The sequence below is a fragment of the Argentina silus genome, assembly GCF_951799395.1.
Source record: "Argentina silus genome assembly, chromosome: Y".
In the NCBI taxonomy this organism is placed as follows: Eukaryota; Metazoa; Chordata; class Actinopteri; order Argentiniformes; family Argentinidae; genus Argentina; species Argentina silus.
This window is the reverse complement of record NC_139654.1, coordinates 39082620-39104140: the sequence shown is the minus strand read 5'-3', so window position 1 is coordinate 39104140 and position 21521 is coordinate 39082620. Positions and strand designations below refer to the sequence as shown.

General features: G+C 44.3%; 1 long non-coding RNA gene and 1 pseudogene across 2 annotated transcripts in view; one reads left to right on the top strand and one right to left on the bottom strand.

Moving 5' to 3' along the window:
* LOC310824113 (cytochrome P450 3A27-like) overlaps positions 1-21521 on the bottom strand; it is a 453840-nt pseudogene that overhangs the window by 142719 nt on the left and 289600 nt on the right. The window lies entirely within an intron of this gene.
* Positions 7775-8300, top strand: LOC310824305. The gene is made up of 3 exons (XR_014555021.1): positions 7775-7804; positions 7979-8068; positions 8228-8300. It is a non-coding gene; the product is annotated as an uncharacterized lncRNA (long non-coding RNA).

Sequence of the window (21521 nt, the reverse complement as noted above, 5' to 3'; positions counted from 1 at the left end):
ACACACCTCGCTGCGCTTCCTCTTGTTGCCACCAGCTGCAATCTAAAATAATGAAAATACTTTATTAGTTAAGGATTTTTTTTCCACCACATCTCCTAATACTCAATTTCAATTTGACCTACACTGCAAAAACAGATTTTTAAGAAAGAAAAAAAAAGCCCTTTTTCTAGAAAATTAGTCCTATTTTTAGTCTAATGAGAAGAAGAATCTTGCCGAGGATTTTTCACATAAGAAAAATAGTCTTATTTTGAGAAAATATATCTAACTTTTTCTTAATAAGATTTACCAGCTAATATCAAGCTCAATTTAACTAGGAACAAGGTATGAACATATTTTGCAAATTATCCCAGCAAAGGAACAAGATTATGTTCCTTATTTTAAGATTGAGACCACTTGCACAACTTCTCAATTTAAGAATCTTAAGAAATTACAGCAATTTATTATTTTATTTTTCATTTATTGTCATTATTAACAAGACAAACATGACAATACAGTTTGTCTGATTTGGAAAAAGGTATTAAACAGTTCTGTGTTGCCCACTATCTTTTTACCAAATGAATTTCATAACATTTCAATAACATTTTGCAGAATTTCCATGACTGTATATGAGCCACAGCTGTTTTAATAACAGAATAACAGTGTGCCTTTTACAATACATCAGATGACGCTTTGTGTAGCCCAATCACATCCCCGAGGTAATATTTCATTGGGACATAGACCATATCCTTGTGAGTAAAGCTGTAATATGGAGTGAAATCTACAAGGTTATCGACCGATATCAGTTCAGTTGCTTGTGCCAAGTTTGGGATCTCTATTTGATATGCCATATAATCTCTATTATAACAAATGGTGTTGTATTGCATGAACTCAAAACAAAACAATGATGAATTAATCACATAGATATTTTTTTAAAAGTCCAAATTCTGGCAGATCAGTTTACCTCATCATTTCCAAGGAAGGCTCTCGTTTTTTCTTTTAAGTATGACATGTTGCTTATTTCTGATATCGGTCCCAATGTACAATCATTTGAAAAAATGGGGTGTTCAGAACTACTTACATTCTGACAACATTCATACATTTGATTATGCCTTATTAAGGACTTGCAGACATTTTTAAAGTTTAGTTTTGAAGCCCACTGTTTAAAAAAGCAATGCTTTGATTCAAATCATATGCACATATGATGAACCATTGGTCCCAGTAGCTTAATCTGAGATGGAACATGAATCAAATAATGTTGCTTTGGAGTGATGTTGTTATCTGGGAAAAGGTTCTTCATATGTTTTAGGTGCTGTTCAAAGAGTGTTTTCAATTTGTTGATAGTCTGTAGACCAATAACAGGTGCAAACAAAATTTGAACTATTTCTATCAGCTCAAGAATGACTGTGTGGTACTCATTACCTTTAACTGTATCAATCAGAAATGGAAGAATTTTAAGTAGAACAATCATTTGGCCTGAGGACTGCTTTAATTTATTGTCCCTGGATGCTAATGTTCTGTAGCTTATAGGGCTTGGTTTATCTCTGACATCAAGTGGAGAGTAGAGAAATGCAAGTAACGCACTATTGAGAACATCCAAGTCAAGTTGTCCTAAAAGTACTAAGTGTTTCATCACACACTTTATTTCTAATGGGGCAATCCTTTCCAGAATTACGTGCATGATGTCTTGGGGTGTTTGTTGGATCAAGTTAAAAGCCGGGAATTCTACCAGTTTACTCCTTCTGTTGATCCCAAATGTAGTTTTTAAACTGTTTCTGAGATACTCAATATTGGCCTTCTCAATATCACTACACTGCCGCATATGTCTCTCTATGTTTCTTTCTTCAAAGTAATCCTCATCAAAATACAACTGCATGTCCTCAAATGTACATTCACACTGCCTACATTTCTTGAAAGCAAAACCAACACCCTCTTTAAAACCACAAAGCTCATGCTGAGCTAAAGTGTCCCCACATATAGAAACTAATGCTCCATATATTTCACGTTCACCATCCCCAATTTGAAATCTGACACCTTCATATAGCCTTACTAGGCCCTCATGCAGCCTTCCCAAAATTCCATCAACTCCACATTCAGAGAGTTCGCTCTTCTTTGTGATGGCGAGTAGGCAAATTGAAGCCAGTTTTGATCTATATTTTGGATTAATGTTTCCAAGTGTATAATAAAACATTACCAATTTATTATTGGAAGCATGAGACCTGTCCTGCCTGTACGTTGTTGAAACAGAGGCAAACGGATCCTCCAACTGGTCAAATACTGCCAGAGCCTCCTTTTCAAGTTCACTTCCCTGATGTTGTTGGAATACTCTTTGTAGCCGACTCCTCAGATTGGTTACCAACAAAGCTTGGTACTGTTGCATTGCTGCCACAACATCATTCACACCAGTCTGAAAAACAGGCCCAAAAGGACAAATAAAAATACAATAGTCCAATATAAAAAATGTTCATTTTGTACTGCCCTCTATAGGGACAGAGATTACACCCCCCTTTCAATGAGGATTAATAAGAAAAACATAAACTGTAATAATTGTAAAAAACTGTGGAAACAATGAACTTATCAATTGAATGACAGGGCAATAAAGCATAATGCTAAATAAAACTGTGACAGTTTATAGACAAATGTAAATATTATCTAATGATCAGATTTGACATTGCAGATGATCAACAAAGCCAAAGAGTAAATTATATTAATGTTGCATGCGGACAGACCTGCGAAAGATGGTGTCTTTCTCTTGCAGTCAACACAATAGCAGTAGCTTGTCTGGTCAGAATGTCCTGGCAGGAGTCATCCTTTAAAAAAACAACAGTCAAATCAGATGTGTGTAATAGGTTCAAGTATTTTTTGGTCATTTTATTTTTCTTGAAGAAACAGCATCCGCATACAATGAGTTCCACTTTATGCTGCAGATAGATCTTGTAACTTTAATGATTGGCGTGACAAGTAGTATTTGCGTGGAAGATCAAGAGGATAAGACTCACTGCTCCTACTATTTTTATGAATTGTCAGTGTCTCTGCTTCATCTTCAGAGTGACCATGCCACATACATAACAAAATATCTTACATACATGTTTCAAGTAACCTTGGAGTGCAGCAGGTAATGTGTTTGAAGAAATGAACCTGCTCTAATCGCAGTATTGGCTGATTGTGGGGGAGCAGGGGGCTGCTAGGGCCAACCACGGTAGATAAATAGATAAAACATCAACTACTGACCATGACCAACACACATACCAGAACAATCTAATGACAAGAAGATGGAGCATTATAAAAGATTGTTATTGTGTGCTCAAGAAAACTATTCATATGCATACCTCAGATTGGTGTGATGCAGAGGGGCCATCTGCAGGCTCACTTGGAAAATCGGGTATATTCAAAGTTGTTTGTATGGTACAGTCACAAGTCTGGGACATAGAAGGGTGCCGTGGAGAGGTGAGGGTGCTGTTGTCAAAGCCAGAGTACAATGACACTGAATTGTCAAAAGCACCAAAATGCTCTGGGATGACAAAATCAGGACAGGGTTGCTCTCTGTTCTCCACCACTGCATCCTCCGTTAGTCGCTCTACATTTTCCACCATTGCATCCTCCGTTGGTTGCTCTACGTTCTCCACCGCATCCTCTGTTGGACTCTCTCTGTTCTCCACCATTGCATTAGTTGGCCTGTATTCATGGACATGAAAATATTAGAAGAGCAGGGGCCCAAACTCATCAAAGGCAGTCTTTGTGCATCAAAATATGTTTGCTACACTGGAATAGTAAAAGGTATATATTTAAAACAAACCCATAACTGGGGTTGGATCCAATGTTACAACAACTCACATCATATTGGCCCAATAGCCTACTACAACTTTGACATCATGCATTTAAGTCACAATTTCAAAAAGAAACACATTGGCAAAACATTAGTTCTGAAAATAACCTCTCTCTCTGCCGCACTTTCATGCACCAAAGTAAAGGCTACTTTAGGTGGATTAATAAATCAGCCTATGCTTTACAATCGTGTCTGTCAAATAGCTGCAATAATAAAGCCAAACTTCATAGATTTGTTGTGAGTTTGACCTTAGGCTAACTAAGGTCTATATTTCTATATATAGGCTATATTTCCCAGCCGCGCTGCGCTTCCCTTTGGAGACCTTTTGTCACTCCCAATGGATGCGCAATGCGCGGCGGCCCAATTGAAAACCGCTGACTTAAGAAACGCAGGTGCTTTACCTATATGCCCACACGTTGTTAGTGTTTCGATCCATCGCTGATGTGAGGTCCAGTCTTGAGGTTGCTGTCCTTCCTTCTCTCCTTAAGTTGCTGCTGCCACTGTCAAAGTGTTCAGAATGGGTTCTTCGAATATGATACCAAAGTGAGTTGTAGACGCGATATTCTTTGGTACAACCATCGATTCCACAAACAACACGGAAATCTGGACTACGACTATGAGCCGAATTTATATGACTCAATAAAGATTTGAGGGTTAGACCTACAAAAACAAAGCAGATAACACAGCGCCAAATCATGATTTTTCTAGTCTAGCTAGCTAAGCTGACACTACACTTCACTTAGACCACCTGTGCTTGGGAATGAATGGGAACAAAAGTTTTAATATCTTTATCCCCTTGGGGCGACACATTAGGTCATCAAGGGGAAGTGACCATAACTCTGGGTCTCATAAGAGCAGCAACCAGTCATTAATTAATTATCCCATACACGGGCTTAATATGTATTATATGTTAGTGAAATTATCTAAAGGAATTTCAATGTAATAAAAAAAAATCGAGGCAAACCTAAGCTATTTCGGCCGGCCGGCCGCACCCCCGACCCTACCCTGAAAAGGTATATTCCAAATGTGTTCGCGCGATTTTCTGTTGGATTAACCGTTGGATTTCAAATGCAGGTACATATTTTTGCAGCCAGAGAGTTTTTGGAATCGCGGCAATGGATCAACTGGACGAAGTTGCAATTGCTACACTAAGAGGTACGTTATTTTGTTATGTTATCTGTTTTATTAACATTAACTTTTTGTGTCTAACCTGCCTTGCTAGGTTGGGTTGTGTGCTAAAACCCATTAAGTTAACTAGCATGGTAAAGCTCAAAATATCCTTATGTATGTATCTACAGTTAATATTGTGCATTTTATTATCAAACATTAAGTATTTTGATGCTATTTTTGCAAAATTGCATGAAGTTTAACTAAGGAAATTATATAACTGTTAGCTAACTCTGGAACTTTAGTGCTAAGTTTTCAGGACAGTTAGACCTCAGAACTAGCAGGCTAGTACAACATGGTAGATGTTTTGTGTCTTTGCCAAAACGTTATTTAGCAGTAACTCTGTTATAGTGCAGCAGATAACTGAAACAATCTTTCAAATAGTGATACAAGCACTAAACTTGGTACAAATACTCCTTCGACATTATTCTTTTGAAAAAGCACGCGGGCCACTTGAAATTCAAGATGGCCACCCATTTTCCAAGATGGCCGCCATGCAGACTTGTAAATGGGGACATTTGACACATAATCTCACCACTTTGATCAATTTGGATGATCTTGGTGTCTAAAAGTAGGTTTTTGAATATGGGAAAGCTGAAAATTCTGAACACTCTAATGAGCTTCTTTCTACCATTTCTAGCAAAAGATGATAAAAATATAGATAGACCAGGACATATGCAACAAAATATTATATATGATCCTTATTTGAATGTACAACTGGAATGTTCAGTTATTTCACATTTTTGGGACATTGATAGTTAAATTGCAGCATAGAATGCATCTCATAAAAAAGTTGCAAAAAACAGTCATGTACATTTTTGTAACTGAAGAGTGCAAAGAGACAAACACATTTTTAACAATGCTGATAACTTGAATTTTATTGGTACTGCAAGCTGTGCTGACCATGACAAAAAAATCCCTCTGCCCATCCGGTGACGTCATCCGCCTTGGCAAATTGAAACACGCAGATATACCGTAACTGTAAAAAAAAACTTTTTTTTTACAGTAATTTGTAACTGTAGCCTACTCTGATTTTTCCACCAGGGGTCCATGCCGGTTGTACTCACTTAAGATATATCATATATATATAAGATTTATGTACACAAGGCTGAATTAAGTCAGTGATAAGCTCAGTGTCTTGGCACTAACTGTATTTTTTTTCTATAGCTGCCAAGATTGGAGAAGACTTACTGCCTTCACTTACTCGAGATGAGATCAAGGATCTGTTTCCTGGTCCTGAAAACTTTCACAGGCGGCGGGCTATATGGCTTGTTGTGAATAAAGATAAAACGGTAAGTTCTATATTATGCACATTAAGTTAAAGTGCATCCACAGGCCTATGTGATAGCATCAATTTACAAATATTTTCATTTTAAAATTGTATTTATTTTAGCCAAAGCTCATTCTTTGGTTAAAAAAAAGGTTTGACCAAACTAAATTCATCATGATCTCTGTTCTTCCAGGGCAGTTATATAACAGTTTATTGTTATTGAACAGGGGTGTCGTCAGTTCTGTTGTATGGGCTTTACATTTTGGCTGGGCCATATGATTATTACAGAACAAAAAACTCATTGTGTGGGAATACATTATGACGGAAAGTTATCCTATGAAATATGTAATTGTGAATGTATTTTAGGTGGAAACTGCTGCTGAACTACCACAGCCATCAGCAACTGGGGGCAGTGGTCTTTCACAAGAAGAGCCCAACACTTCCAAGTTTGTGGTTGTGTCCAGCCCAGAGTACATAGTTTACACAGACAGTGAACTTGAACAGGTGCGACGCTCCTACTTCGAGCAGAAACGGCTGGGGACTGAGAACATCGTGGATTTATCTAAGGAGCTCTTCTGCCGGCTCATTAGAAACACTATGTGTAATATGATCTCAATTGCAAGAGCCACAGAAGATGCCAGATACCCCACCAGACCAGAGGTCAATGCCATGGCAAAGCGATTGGTGGAGTATTATCCAATGCTAAAAGACTGGGTAAGTATTTTTATCTCCCTTTTGCTTGTGTTTTTATTTTTATTGTGAAAACATTGTCATGTGTCATCTTTTAATCTTTACTGTTTTTATGGCAGGAGCATGTTGCCAAGAAGCTCATGAAGAGGCTATCGAATGTAAGAAGCCCCAAGAAGGGCGCTCCTCCTGCAAAGAAACAACGGCGTGAAGTCGGAGAAATAACAACGAGTGACTACGACGGGGATTCGAGTGCTTCTACAGTCATTATTGAACGGTCCCCAGTCAGAGCCAGCACCCCAGTGCAACACCTGGAAAGCAGTGATGAATGTATGTATCAAACTTAATACACTTTGTTTACATGAGTTTTTGTGGGAAGTAACAGCTAGTCTCAAGTTGTCGTGATGCATTTTTGATTACTGAGATATGTGGGAGAGATTGCTATGCTCAATGTACAAACAAAAGAAAACAGGCCATGGGTAAGTGGCCTTGCAAAGGTTTTAGTTCAGGGATGTTAGTATTCTAACAATGCAATACTGTAAAAAAGAATGACTGAGTCCCGTTATCTCCTAAGTTCCTCCTACTTAATTTGGAAACCTAATGTTTCTTTACACCTCTAACCCCACCCTTTTTAAAAAATTATTATTCCTTTAGGTGGTTCGGGTGACGTCTTGGACAGCCAGAAAAGCCAGGCAAGGCACTACAAGACACTGCAAGAGATGTGCCGGTCCAAGAAGCCAAACAAAGCTTCAGTAACCCATTTGCTGAACTTGGAGTTTGAGTCGAGAAGACGCTTTATAACCTCTGACACTATAAAGGAGCAAGACCGACCCAGCAAGTTTCTGGAGGCATATTCTTGTTTCAAAGACTTGGATCATGTAAGTTAATCCCCTCGTAACCAGTCCTGACCTTTTTGTAGCTTTCAGTACACGATTTGGGGCCATTAGGGGCCTTTAACCATTAGGTCTTAATTGAAGAGACATCAGTCATCAACGTGTTGGACCAGGACTGGCAATGGAAATGATTTACACCTGTTTTTGAATGTCTTTCAGGTCCTAGATGAATTGCAAAGGATAATACAGCCAAACAATGCCCACTATGTCTCGGAGATGAGGAATAGATGGGACGACTTCTATTCAAAGGTCCAATTTTATGGGGTGATGAAAAAAGCGATGAAACCCCCTAAAACGTTGGATGGAGGTGAGGTCGCTGTATACCTTGATTTGTCCAAGTTTATATTTTGAGATCTCATGATGAGTGGTTACTCATACTGCCTTGTGCTGTGCTTTCTTTCAAAATAGTGGATGCCACTGCTGTGTTCAGAGCCCTGCCACTGCTCTTCCCATCCAGCACTATGCCACCTAAGAAGCTGGGTGCATGCAGCGAGGCTGTTTTCCATGTCCTTACGGTGAGACTTAAAGTATTTAATTTTTCAGTTGTTGTTCTATTTTGTGGTAAGCCTCTGTCATTTATACAAAAAAGGTAGTGTTGTCAGTCACCTAATTGTTTTTTTTTTTTTGGAAGTATCCCAGTCCAGGACAACGTTTTTGTTACTTGTGATTTCCTAAACTTCCACTCTTGTCATCTAGGCCTGTCCTGTCCAGTTGTGCTCGTCTATGAGGATAACTGCATGATCGCCATTGGAAACACACCAGTGACCACTTTTGACAGGAAGAAGTTACATGAAGGCCTGCTCTACCTCTTGGGATATTACTATTGCCTGCACCTCACTTATCCAAAGTGCATTTCCACCCTGCTCTCAGTATTGCAAACTGAGGTTCTCCAGGACTCCCTCCATGACCGAGATTTAACTGCTTCCTACAAAAAAGCCATTGCCGAGTGGAAGTCCTTCATTAAGTGATTGACAAAATAACAAAAAAAATCAGTGTGGAATGGAAGTGTTTTTTTGTTGTTGTTGTTGATTTATTTATACAACTGTTCTGCTGCTTGAATAGCTGCATATTTTCAAATTATTTGGTCTGTGAAGTCTTGTTCTTGTAAAAAATCTCTTAATAAAGAAAGAAATGCTAAAAACAAGATGCTTCTGGTGCCTTGATTTGAGACAAATGAACTTATTTTTATCGTGCTGTTTTAAGATATTGTGTCTTGTTTTAAACTTTTTTGGCTAGTTATTAATATAACTTCAAGGTATTAATTCTTAAAGTCAGCTCAATTAAGAGAATAAAATGCTTATTTTAAGAGTCTTTTTGCTAGTTATTAATCTTATTTCAAGATATAAATTCTAATAGTCAGCTCATTTAGAGACTAAATTTCTCATTTTAAGTTACTCTGTCTTAAATAAATATGATTGCATTGCTTGTAGTAAGCTCAGTTTGCTCAAATTCTAGCCTTTTTGTCTAGTTTTAAGGCGCATGATGATTTTCCAGTGGCTAGACTTTTTTGCTAGTTTTAAGAATTCTAACCTAGTATATTTTGCTTACCCCATTGGCCCCATTTTTTTGCTCAATACAAGATAATTTGGCTAGATTTAGGAATATTAGGCTTATTTCTAGGAGGGCCTTTTTTGCAGTGTGGCACTCATAAGATTAGATCGGTCCTTAACCATAGAGACTACCCACTTCGGTGTACAGTTTTTAGGTTTGGGGTGATTTTTCAGTTCAGCTGAGGTGGGTAGAGGAAGATGTGGGAGGAACTATGGGATGTAGACCGTTAACAGCGGAGTGAATCTAATCGACACCAACCTACATAGGACCAGTCAGCATCTGACAGGGTCCACAACTGTTATCAGATGGTTGGTCGGGGGTTCTGTAGAGAGCCTATATTCCCGGGAGACAGTTATGAAGATGATGCAGTGGATCTGTACCAGATTAGTATCATTGATAATAGAAAATCCTCTCTTATCAAGTGTAATCAAGTGCAGAATTGCAATTAGCATGTTCTGTAAAAATGTACAAATTCACAATGTTGATCATCAAAATCCATATTAGTTTATTTTTGGTCATTTCTTCTGTGCAGGGGGTAAGGGCTCATTTTACTCTTCTTTGGGAAGGCCAGTGGAGAAGGTCAGGATCCTCCCTAGACGCCCTTCTTCTTTAGGAGAATTCCATCTCTAGGATCTGAAAAAATAGAATAAAACATATTTAGTTTATTGATCTTAGTTCATCCATCCATCAAGTAACTGTTTTGTAACAGAGATGTAACATGTCAAAAGTGTGTCTTTTGAATTAAGACTAATTCATTAATTCATTAATTAATTTAATCAGCACCAAGTACTTACCACTGCTGCTCTCAGCTGCCTCTCTGCTGCATTCTGCAGCTTCTCCGCAGCATTTCTGTGACTCTCTGCAACATTCAGATGCCTTTCCATCCATCCAAGTAACTGTTTTGACACAGAGATGCAACATGTCAAAAGTGTGTCTTGAATTAAGACTCATTTCTTAATTTAATCAGCACGCAAGTACGTACCACTGCTGCTCTCAGCTGCCTCTCTGCTGCATTTTGCAGGTTCTCCGCAGCATGTCTGTGACTCTCTCCTACAATCCGCAGGTTCTCCGCGGCATTCCGCTGCCTCGCTCCTGCATTCCGCAGGTTCTCCGCGGCATTCCGCTGCCACACTCCTGCAATCCGCAGGTTCTCCGCGGCATTCCGCCGCCCCGCTCCTGCATACCGCAGGTTCTCCACGGCATTCCGCCGCCTCGCTCCTGCAATCCGCAGGTTCTCCGCGGCATCCCCCCGCCCCGCTCCTGCAATCCGCAGGTTCTCCGCGGCATTCCGCCGCCTCGCTCCTGCATTCCGCCGCCTCGCTCCTGCAATCCGCAGGTTCTCCGCGGCATTGCGCCGCCGGCGTTCCGCCGCCTTCTCCGCGGCATTCTGTCGCCTCGCTCCTGCAATCCGCAGGTTCTCCGCGGCATTCCGCCGCCTCGCTCCTGCAATCCGCAGGTTCTCCGCAGCATTCTGTCGCCTCGCTCCTGCAATCCGCAGGTTCTCCGCACCATTCCGCCGCCTCGCTCCTGCATTCCGCAGGTTCTCCGCGGCATTCTGTCGCCTCGCTCCTGCAATCCGCAGGTTCTCCGCGGCATTCTGTCGCCCCGCTCCTGCAATCCGCAGGTTCTCCGCGCCATTCCGCCGCCTCGCTCCTGCATTCCGCCGCCTCGCTCCTGCAATCCGCAGGTTCTCCGCGGCATTCCGCCGCCCCGCTCCTGCAATCCGCAGGTTCTCCGCAGCATTCTGTCGCCTCGCTCCTGCAATCCGCAGGTTCTCCGCACCATTCCGCCGCCTCGCTCCTGCATTCCGCAGGTTCTCCGCGGCATTCTGTCGCCTCGCTCCTGCAATCCGCAGGTTCTCCGCGGCATTCTGTCGCCCCGCTCCTGCAATCCGCAGGTTCTCCGCGCCATTCCGCCGCCTCGCTCCTGCATTCCGCCGCCTCGCTCCTGCAATCCGCAGGTTCTCCGCGGCATTCCGCCGCCCCGCTCCTGCAATCCGCAGGTTCTCCGCGGCATTCCGCCGCCCCGCTCCTGCAATCCGCAGGTTCTCCGAGGCATTCCGCCGCCTCGCTCCTGCAATCCGCAGGTTCTCCGCGGCATTGCGCCGCCGGCGTTCCGCCGCCTTCTCCGCGGCATTCTGTCGCCTCGCTCCTGCAATCCGCAGGTTCTCCGCGGCATTCCGTCGCCTCGCTCCTGCAATCCGCAGGTTCTCCGCGCCATTCCGCCGCCTCGCTCCTGCATTCCGCCGCCCCGCTCCTGCAATCCGCAGGTTCTCCGCGGCATTCCGCCGCCTCGCTCCTGCATTCCGCCGCCTCGCTCCTGCAATCCGCAGGTTCTCCGCGGCATTCCGCCGCCCCGCTCCTGCAATCCGCAGGTTCTCCGCGGCATTCCGCCGCCCCGCTCCTGCAATCCGCAGGTTCTCCGAGGCATTCCGCCGCCTCGCTCCTGCAATCCGCAGGTTCTCCGCGGCATTCCGCCGCCTCGCATTCCGCCGCTGGCATTCCGTCGCCTTCTCCGCGGCATTCTGTCGCCTCGCTCCTGCAATCCGCAGGTTCTCCGCGGCATTCCGCTGCCTCACATCCTGCCGCCGGCATTCCGCCGCCTTCTCCGCAGCATTCTGTCGCATCGCTCCTGCAATCCGCAGGTTCTCCGCGGCATTCCGCCGCCTTCTCCGCGGCATTCCGCCGCCTCGCTCCTGCAATCCGCAGGTTCTCTGCGGCATTCCGCCGCCTCGCTCCTGCATTCCGCAGGTTCTCCGCGGCATTCCTGTGCCTGTCTCTCTCCCTCTCCATCCATCAAAGTAGCTATTTTGACACAGAGATCAAATATGTTGAAAGTGTGTCTGTTGAATAAGCCTATTTTCTCATCATGATATATTAGACACTACAAAATGTATTGTCCCCAAGTACTCACCACCAGTGCATTCATCTGCCATGATGCAGCATTCTGCTCCCTCACCACAGCATTCAGCTGCCTCAGTGCTGCTCACAAGTGTGATCGGCTCAGCAGGCTGTAAACAAAGATAATAAAACAGTATAAGAGTTGGCAAAACTATAGAATTTCACCTTCATAATGTAAATCGACGTGATCCCTTTTCCTTACAAGAACTGTCAGAATATTAATTCCAACAATCACTTAGCCATCAGCCAATTAGCTGTTCCACCAGTGAGTTCAAGTTTAAGTGATAACCACATAGCAGTCAATACAGTCTGAAAGCATATAACAAAATATATTGGACTAGAATTAAACAAAATCAAGCAGAGCATTTCAGATGGCTTTTATATCTTACCACAGTGGCCAGTGTCGCCGAGGGCGAGTCTAGTATGGCCTTTACCCGGCCTCAGCACCACACTCAGAATTACCAAAGCAGTAGTAAGAAATCAGAATATGTGCTGTGGGAATGTATCCCGGAGGAAATGCCTATGGATGGGGGAGCCAAGAACACCTACCGTATTACACCAAGGCCATTTGAGATGGGAGCCGGGGCACCAGTGAAACTTTGTAAGCAGGAGGCATCCACGGAGGGAGAGGAATTACCCGTAAACACCCAGGAGGTGGAGCCAGACACAGCTGAAAGCAAGGCCATAGAGACCAAGCCGGTAAGCATTGGACGAGAATTGAGACCCCGTAGAGTTGGGAGGTCACGACTGCCTAGTGAACGGACCTCTACCACAGATACTGACACCGAGTCAACAGACTCTGAATCTGACGTTTCTGAGTATAGGCCTAGTGGGCAAAAGTTAGAGAAACGTATGAGTAGAATGCGTAGAATGGATAGACGTATGGGTTTTAGACCTATTGGAGGACCACATAAAAGCCACAGGGCCCAGGAAAGGAAGGCGGATACACCATCACCTACACCAGGTTCACCAGCCTCTTTGGGCACACCAGAGGATTTGGTCAGATATCTTGTTTACCACCCCGCAGTGGGGGGGGAAATGGAGAGTGTGGAACTGCCACCCGGCTGGGTGGTGGTGGATGAAGTGATCCCCCATCAAGATACACCCGTCCAGAACAACGGTACTGAGGATACACTGGCTGCAACTGAACCCCCTGGTGCCCCCTTCCTTGCCACCCTCATCCATCCTCTCTCTCCTAACCTATCTCCCCCTCGCAGCAATGGATTGACTAAGCCAACACCGGTCATGGAGGAATCAGTTGCGGCATTTGTGGCTGAGTTTCAAGCTACCCTGCAGACCCCCGTTCCCGAGAGAGAGGTTATTGTTATCGGTACCATAGAGGATGATATGATGCAGACCCCCCCTCGTGAAGGAGCAGTGACCTTTGATATCGATCTCTCTGACATCTATGAGTTTCTCCTGCCATCTGATGAAATGCCAGCTCTGGAAGAAGTAATGGATCCCTTCCTCGACTCTATCTTCCTGGACTGAGTGAAATGATAAGTTGGCCAAAAATAAATATATATCCAAGAATTGCTTAAAGAAAGTATAAGGATTTAGAAGTAAAGCAACTATATAACCATATACTTAACCTGCAGATAATGAGTAGTTTCCAATATGTGTAATTGCATAACTGAATAAGAGAAATTAGAATGCAAGTGTGACCTAGAGTCACTATAACTGCTTAGGCCTTGTGTATGAAGTGGGCCCACTAACAAAGGAAGTGCTAGAAATAACCATGTTTAACTGTGTATTCTTGCTCAGAGTTGATTGCTGAGACAAGGCAATATATCTTTGGAAAGTTGGCGTCATGTGTACAAAGGGCAACGGCTGTAGGAGAGAAAATGGGAAGTGAGACCCGTCTAAAGGTCAGGTCAGGAGATGAAAAGTCCCCAGCTGAAGAGTGACATGGCGTTTAAAATCAAATACAAATATACTGTGTGAAGTGTGATATTATTAATATAAGAAATATAGCGATTTGCTGGTTTTAAGGCTTTTTAACATGATTAATTGTTATATGTTATACGATCAAGAAAGTGCGTAGATAATGGAGCCTGGAAGCCATACTGGTTGGGGGAAGGGATAACGGCCTCACCACAGGGTTGCTACATTTTGGAGCAACAGCAGCCCCCACCTTCTAATCTTTTGACTTCTGGAAAGGAAGCATGGCAGGCCTGCTATGTACTAACCAGAGAAGCACCAGTATGTGAAGTGTGTAATAAGATGTGTAATAGTGTAATAGATGCACTGTAACCAAGGCATAGATGTACAACAGATAGAGAAGTTCTGCATGCAAAACATAGATATGTACTGTGCAAGCAGACCCAGACCCACCATATTCAGATATAGACACTGTCCAGACATAGACCCGATGATTCAGGCTAGGACCCAGTGATTCAGGCATTGACGTAGTGTCCCAGACAGGGAGGTACCTTATCCAAGGTATAAAACCTACATTTTGGGGCATTTCGCTGGGCACGCGTACCCCCGCTGCAGAGCGTAATACTGGAGGCATTGGAGCAGGATTGAGTGTGTTGGAGACCAAGCCCGGAGCTCATACTTTGATTATATTCTGACTTACGAATTGCCACCGCCGGACAACTTTTGGAGACGAGTCTTCTTGATAAGTATTTGGAACTCAGTTTAGGGAATAGACCAAAATTTGAGAACTCCACAGCTTCTCTTTCAGCACGGGGGCTTAACCCTTAGCTGTTGGGGCTGTGGCTTTAGGAATTCATCCTGAGGAGCATTTATCATAGGAATTCACCCTGAGGAGCATTTATCATAGGAATTCACCCTAAGGAGCATTTATCATAGGAATTCATCCTGAGGAGCATTTATCATAGGAATTCACCCTGAGGAGCATTTATCATAGGAATTCACCCTGAGGAGCATTTGTCATAGGAATTCACCCTGAGGAGCATTTTATTATAGGATTTCACCCTGAGGAGCATTTATTCTAGGTTTTCACACGGAGGAGCAATTATTATAGGTTTTGTTGTATTCCAGGTATCATTGTTTTAAGAGGAACCCCCTTGGATACAGTATTGTTACAGGAGTTCTCATCAGTTTCACAGATAATATTGGACACAGGATTTCAGGATCAATTGGAAGTTCTGGAACATTGGGAGTTCAGGATCGTCTGGAATTCAGGATTCTTCAATCAATACCAAAAGAAAATAATTTTAGTTGTTTTTCTGGATCCTGCCTGTCAGGGGCAAGGCTGAAGCCCTGCGGGGAATCAGAGCCTCTTGGCTGGGTAGAGGAAGCTCGAGCTGACCACAAACACGGCGGATAGAGGAAGCGGGTCTAACTCGACGGGGTTTGGAATCGGAGCCTCTCTAAATCTTCACTGATCAGTAGTAAGACATGCTAATAGGTTTTTATTATTTTCAAGTTATATCATTTTAGTATTATCATGTTAACAATTAATCAAGCTGTCTGTAACCCCATTTATTGATATTTTAGCTATGCTGTAATGCTTTGAATTATTAATTAAACATCATAACCTGCATTTAAAGCAACAGTTTCAAGAAATTTAATGATGTATTATCATTTTACTCTAAATTGAAGAACTCAGTATAAGTCAAATTACTTTTCCTGGTAATGTAAAAAGTTATAGGCTACTGTGCATGTGATATCATAGGATCTTAAAGGTTATATCTGGCCCTTTATTTTTACCTCCATTGGGTATATTGTCCATACCGATAAATCTTTTATCCGCAACCACACCAACTGGCACTCATTAAGGTTAGAGCAGCCGTCAACCATAGAGGTCGCCTGCTTCTGTGCACGGTTTTATAGGGGTGACTTTTCAGTGCATTTGAAGTGAGTGAAGGAAGCTTTTATGGAGGAACTATGGGATTTTTAGGCTGTTAACAGCGGAGTGAATCTAACCACCACCGACCTACACCGGACCCCGAGGTCCAAACCTGTTACTAGAGGGTTGGTATCGGAGCCCTGTATAGGGCTTTGAGTTCTGTTTGAGAATTTTATATTTTTAGACTGAAACTCGACTTTTGCCGGGAGACAATTTTGGCGCCCAACGTGGGGCTCTCAGGAGGAGCTATAAGCCCGCATCCTTCAAGCGGCACAGCTTAATCTTGGCAGCTCTTGACCTAGGACTGGAAACCTCAGGACTCATTCGGGATTCAGGATTACTCTCAGGAAGGGAGGATACATTGGATGCTCATTGGGGACCCTGGAGGAACAGTTTTGAGGAACGTCGACCCGGGAAAGTAAGGAGGAAGGAGAGAGAAAAAGACTGGGAGTACCCTGGTAAGGGGGCTCAGTCGAGACCAAGTGTGCAAGACCGTTGGGGAACACTCCGGAAACAGAGCCCTGTCTGCATACTAACCACAGGAGGAACACCCTTGAAAGGGCCACCTAATCAATCAGAATAGCCTACAAACCCTCCACGGCCGGCTTAGTGGTAACTAGGAAGGGGGAAGAGCCAGCCTGAGAACGCCCTGGTAAGGGATAGCTCGGCCTGAGTTATTGCGACATTAAAGGGAATTTTAAGGGGAAGTAACGTTGACCAAGGCTTCTCTGTCCCGAAGAAAACAACCCCAACAGCAGTATTGGATCCGGCAACAGCCCGAGGAGATACTTTGAGTAAACCTGGGGAGCTAAGGCCACGACAGCTGGCTAAGGACTCCAGGTATTTCTACTACCGACCATACCTAGACCTACACGGTCCAAATATTCCTGGTAAGGAAATTACTGAGGAAGAGGAAATATTGAATACAGTAAATCCAGCAACAGCCTGGACATATATGAAAGTAAGAGACGGGTCTAAACAAAGAATTCATCAGTCTAAAAAAATCAGTCACCGGCCATACGACATAAAGAGTGGGACAGAACCTGGACTAGCAACCCAGTGAGGCTGGACTAGCGACCCAGTCACCTACCATTGTCAACACGAGTTGCAGGGGGGCTATTTAGGACGAGAATCTCAGTCTAAGACCTGTCGCCTGCCATAGTCAAGGAGAGCTGCACAAGGAAATACCCACTAACAATGGAGGAGGAAATTGCACCACAAAAGAGACCCGGAGAGGGTAGTATTGTGAGTGACACCCATTCCCGTATCTCGGACAGAGAGACCCCTGAAACCATGGAGGGGGAAATCACATATGTGTTGCCTTTAGTGGACGGATGGGAGAGCTGGGCACCTGAAATATGGGACTGGATACAGTCAATAATAAAGAAGGGAGAGACACAGGAGAGGATGGATATACCAGGGAAAGTGAAAAGCTATCATAAAGGTAAAGGAGCATATGAGGTAAGATACAGGACAGAACATCAAACTGATGGGAGGTTACTAATCTATCCTAGCCCGCTGGAACCCGATGCCCCATCAGCGGTGCAGGACTGGCTGGAATGGTGGATAGAGGTGTTGAAACAGTATGGAGGAAACCCACAATACAGATTGGCCTGTTTGGCAAGTCCACATGAGAAATGGGACGCCATTATTAAAATGGTAGCTAATTCGTCAAAAGTAGATTGTTTACTGAGAGTGGCAGCCACTAGAGCCGTCGCCAGGAAACCCAGCACATTAGGATTGAGAGAAATTATCAAGAGCTTGGAACAGGACATGAAGGGGCCAGGAGACGGATGGCTGTACGCCACTGGGGGGGGGGTGGATAGTTTAAACGATTCAGAGGAGGACCAGGAGGAGGAAGAAGCCCAAATTGAGGTTAACAAACCTCTCACACCCCTCAAAATCAAAGTCTTACCCCCTTACCCACAGCCTGTGCCCACTCCAACACGGGAGGAGTCCACACCTGGACCAAATTTGGACTTAGCAAATGAAATTCAGAGGTTGCAAATAGGAATCAGGAGGCTTTCAAATGCCAGAGAGCTTAGGCAGGGTGGAGCAAAACCGCTTGAGGACCTAGACCCAGGAGCAGGGAGAAAGGTAGGCTCTCCCCAATGGATCAAACAGGGGGCAAAGCCTAAGACCTTGTTAAGAGAATTACTTTCACCTTCAAAGGACCGAGGAGGAGGTGAGGATGTGCTTCAGGAGTCCCCAGAGGAAACATATAATAACCTCCCCCGTTTAACACAAGGGCTCATGACCATGTTGGGGCCACTGGGGGATAATAAGGTATTAACACGAAGCTACCCCAGGGGGACCTTGTGCTCATACGTGGGAGAAGTGTGGGACATCCAAGCTGATGGACTGGCTGTACGAACTAATCATCATCTTAAACCAGTAAACAAAGAGTTCGCTAAAAACCTCAATCGCCAAGCTGGAGGCGTGCATGTAAAAGCGCGAAGGAAGCATCATCAGAAAAGGGAGAGATCCCAAAGTGTGGGGGAGAAGTTTCAGAGGATAATTGATGGAGGAGGTCTGCAGGCCCATGCGGTAATATACAGTAGTGTGGGACCACTGGAGGGGTTAACACCGGAAATAATAGCATACTTTGCCACGACGGATGTGCTAGGAGCTGCACGCGAAGTAGGGATGAGAAGGATAGTAGTAAGTCTAGATGCTATAAGAGACAAGGGACATAGTGTCGTCCCCACTGAGCAGGGGGTCATAAGAGCAGCCCTGAGGCACTTATTACATGATAAAGGGGGCCTGCCAGATGAGGCGTACCAGATAGTGATAGTTTACACCCCTGAACAATGGCGGGAATGTCAAGAACATCGAGTTGAGTACCCTGTACAACGGAGAAGCCCTATCCAAAAGACTCGTTCCCTAGTGGGAGAAGGTGTACAGCCCACGCTAGGGCCCCAGGAGAGGCGGACATCTATGCCGAGCCTTAGGGCTCTCCAGGAGGAAGAGTGGGAGTTGGGTGCAAGAGTGTTTCATACTCCGGTCAGTAGCTCCACCCCCAGAGAACCGAATAGAAATAGGACTCAAGTGTCAATGGACCCGGAAGATATTACTTCGGGCCAAGAACCAAGTCAAGGGAGACTGAGGGTGAGACATTCGGGAGGAGACCGCCAAGCAATAAGGAGCAGTGTAGGAGATGGACTAACCCCCATACCCGTTGAGTATATACATGACAGAGCTGAGGAGGATGAGGAGGAATCTGGTCCTTCCCAGGATGAGTGGTCTCAGGTACAGGAGAGGAGAACTCTGAAATCTGGGCAGTATAAGAGACAAGTATTAAGAAAAGAGGTAAGGTTGATAGACCCTCTGAAGGCTTCCGAAAGACTGGCTAGGGACACAACCTTGGGAACTATTGAGACGCGAGATGGAAGGAAGATCTATGTACCCGAGGTGGGCCAAAAGACAGCCAGAGTGCCTAAAGAGTGGGGTAAGAATGAGATGAAGGTAAAGTTGGAGGTGATGCTCCCACTAAGAGAGGTGGCAAACATTGTCAACATGCCGCCCTACCCACGAGTCATGAAACATCAGGACCTAAACCTACCATTTAAAGGAGCTTATGTGGGGATAGCCCATGATGTGTTACTGAGGAGATGTAAAAAGGGGGCAAAGAAATACCTGGATGCATGTCTGAAAGATGAGGCCAGAGAGGAAGGTTTATTGGATGAGTACTCAGAGGAGGAGGACGAACCTAACCCAGCACCCCAAGTTAAAGCAGTAACATTCCTTGGAGCGCCAGCTGAAGGTGGGGTGAGCCGAGGCCCAATCACAGGGGATATGGGGGGAGCAGAAAGTAGCTTATTAATGCCATTCCTTACACCTGGGGGGGGTCAGGCTCAAGGGTGGCCTAACTCAGGTGGAGACCCTGTGGGAAACAACACTTACGGAGGAACCTACTCACTGGCCACAGGACAGACACCAGGCGGAGGCCTAGGTTTACTAAGGGGAGGAGTGGATCCCATGAAGGAGTTAAAATTCATAGACCTACTAGTGCCGAATAAAAAACCGGAGGAATCAATGAAAGAGTATTTAATAGAATGGTATCCCCAAGTAAAAGGATATGGGGAGGATGCACAAAAACTGTGGTTGAAACGAGTAACTAAATCAAAAAGCACGGACCCACAGACAGCCCAGCAAATATTCGAACACTTCACCAGAGGAGAAGCAGAAGATGAGGAGGCTCTGATACAGGTAGCTAGGAAACAATTGAGGGAGAATACCTCCTTGTTGACCATCTGGCAAGGACTCAGACCCCTAATCCTGCCAAAACGCTGGGTGAAAGTGTTAATCTCTATAACCAAAGGATATGCTGGAGAGATGGACTTTATAGGGTTAAGTGCACAACACTCCACTCAGAAGGAAATAGATGCCACTATTATCAGGTGGGAATTGATACATGAACATTATGAGCAGAAAAGGAGACGTGGAGAAAAGGCCAGGGCATATTCAGCTACCACCACTCAAAGGGATTTATGGAGTGAGAATTCACCCCGGGATAGACCAGTAGCTCAGCAAAACACCTGGAGTGCACCCAACAGAGAGATGGGAGGCCAGCAAGGGCCTAACAGAGAGACCCCGGACAGGAGAATGGATAATCCACACAGAGGAGAATACACCCAAGGCAAAGTAACAGATGGGAAATACACCAGACAAGACTCGGGGGGAAATGCAAATGCCCCGGGTGAGCATATAAAAAAGAACAATGATCAGAAATCAGCCCCCCACCAGTCCCGCCAGTTCAAGGGACCAGGGGGGGCGAAACAGTAATGGCTAACAGCTTGCAGGTCACATTGAAGTATGCCTACTGGGTGGGGAAAGACATATACACTGATATCTTAGGTGTCCCCTACCTGGTGGATACTGGGGCAGAGGTGTCCATGACCTGCAGGAAGCTAAAAACTAAGGGACATCTCAAAGTAATGTTGGCGGATGGTACTATAAGGAGAGTGCCGTATGGATTTTGTAATGGAATAGTATGGACGTTAGGCCCTCAGAATCTAATCACAATACAGGACATGGAGGAAATACATGGAGGAAGTAAGCAACGGACCCCATTAGGAAAGAGGTTACAGCAGTTACATGCCAGGATGGTAAAAGCAGGCCCAACAATGCCTAACTGGTATAAATCAGTAAACGTGCCGGAGGTCATGAAAGAGAAAATCGAGGAGAGTGATCTCTCTGCTCAAGGGAAAAAGCAGCTGGGTCAGATGTTGAATGAGACGGAGGTAGCATGGTTTAAAAATGACTGTGGGAAATTGGGAGCAGAATATACACACACAATTGAAGGAGGAGTACACCCTGAAGTGAGACAGTATCCATTAAATCCAGGAGCAATACAGGAAATGGATGTAATAGTAGAGGAGCTCTTGAAATTAGGAATCCTTCGGTTTGAACCTAATCCTATCACTAATAG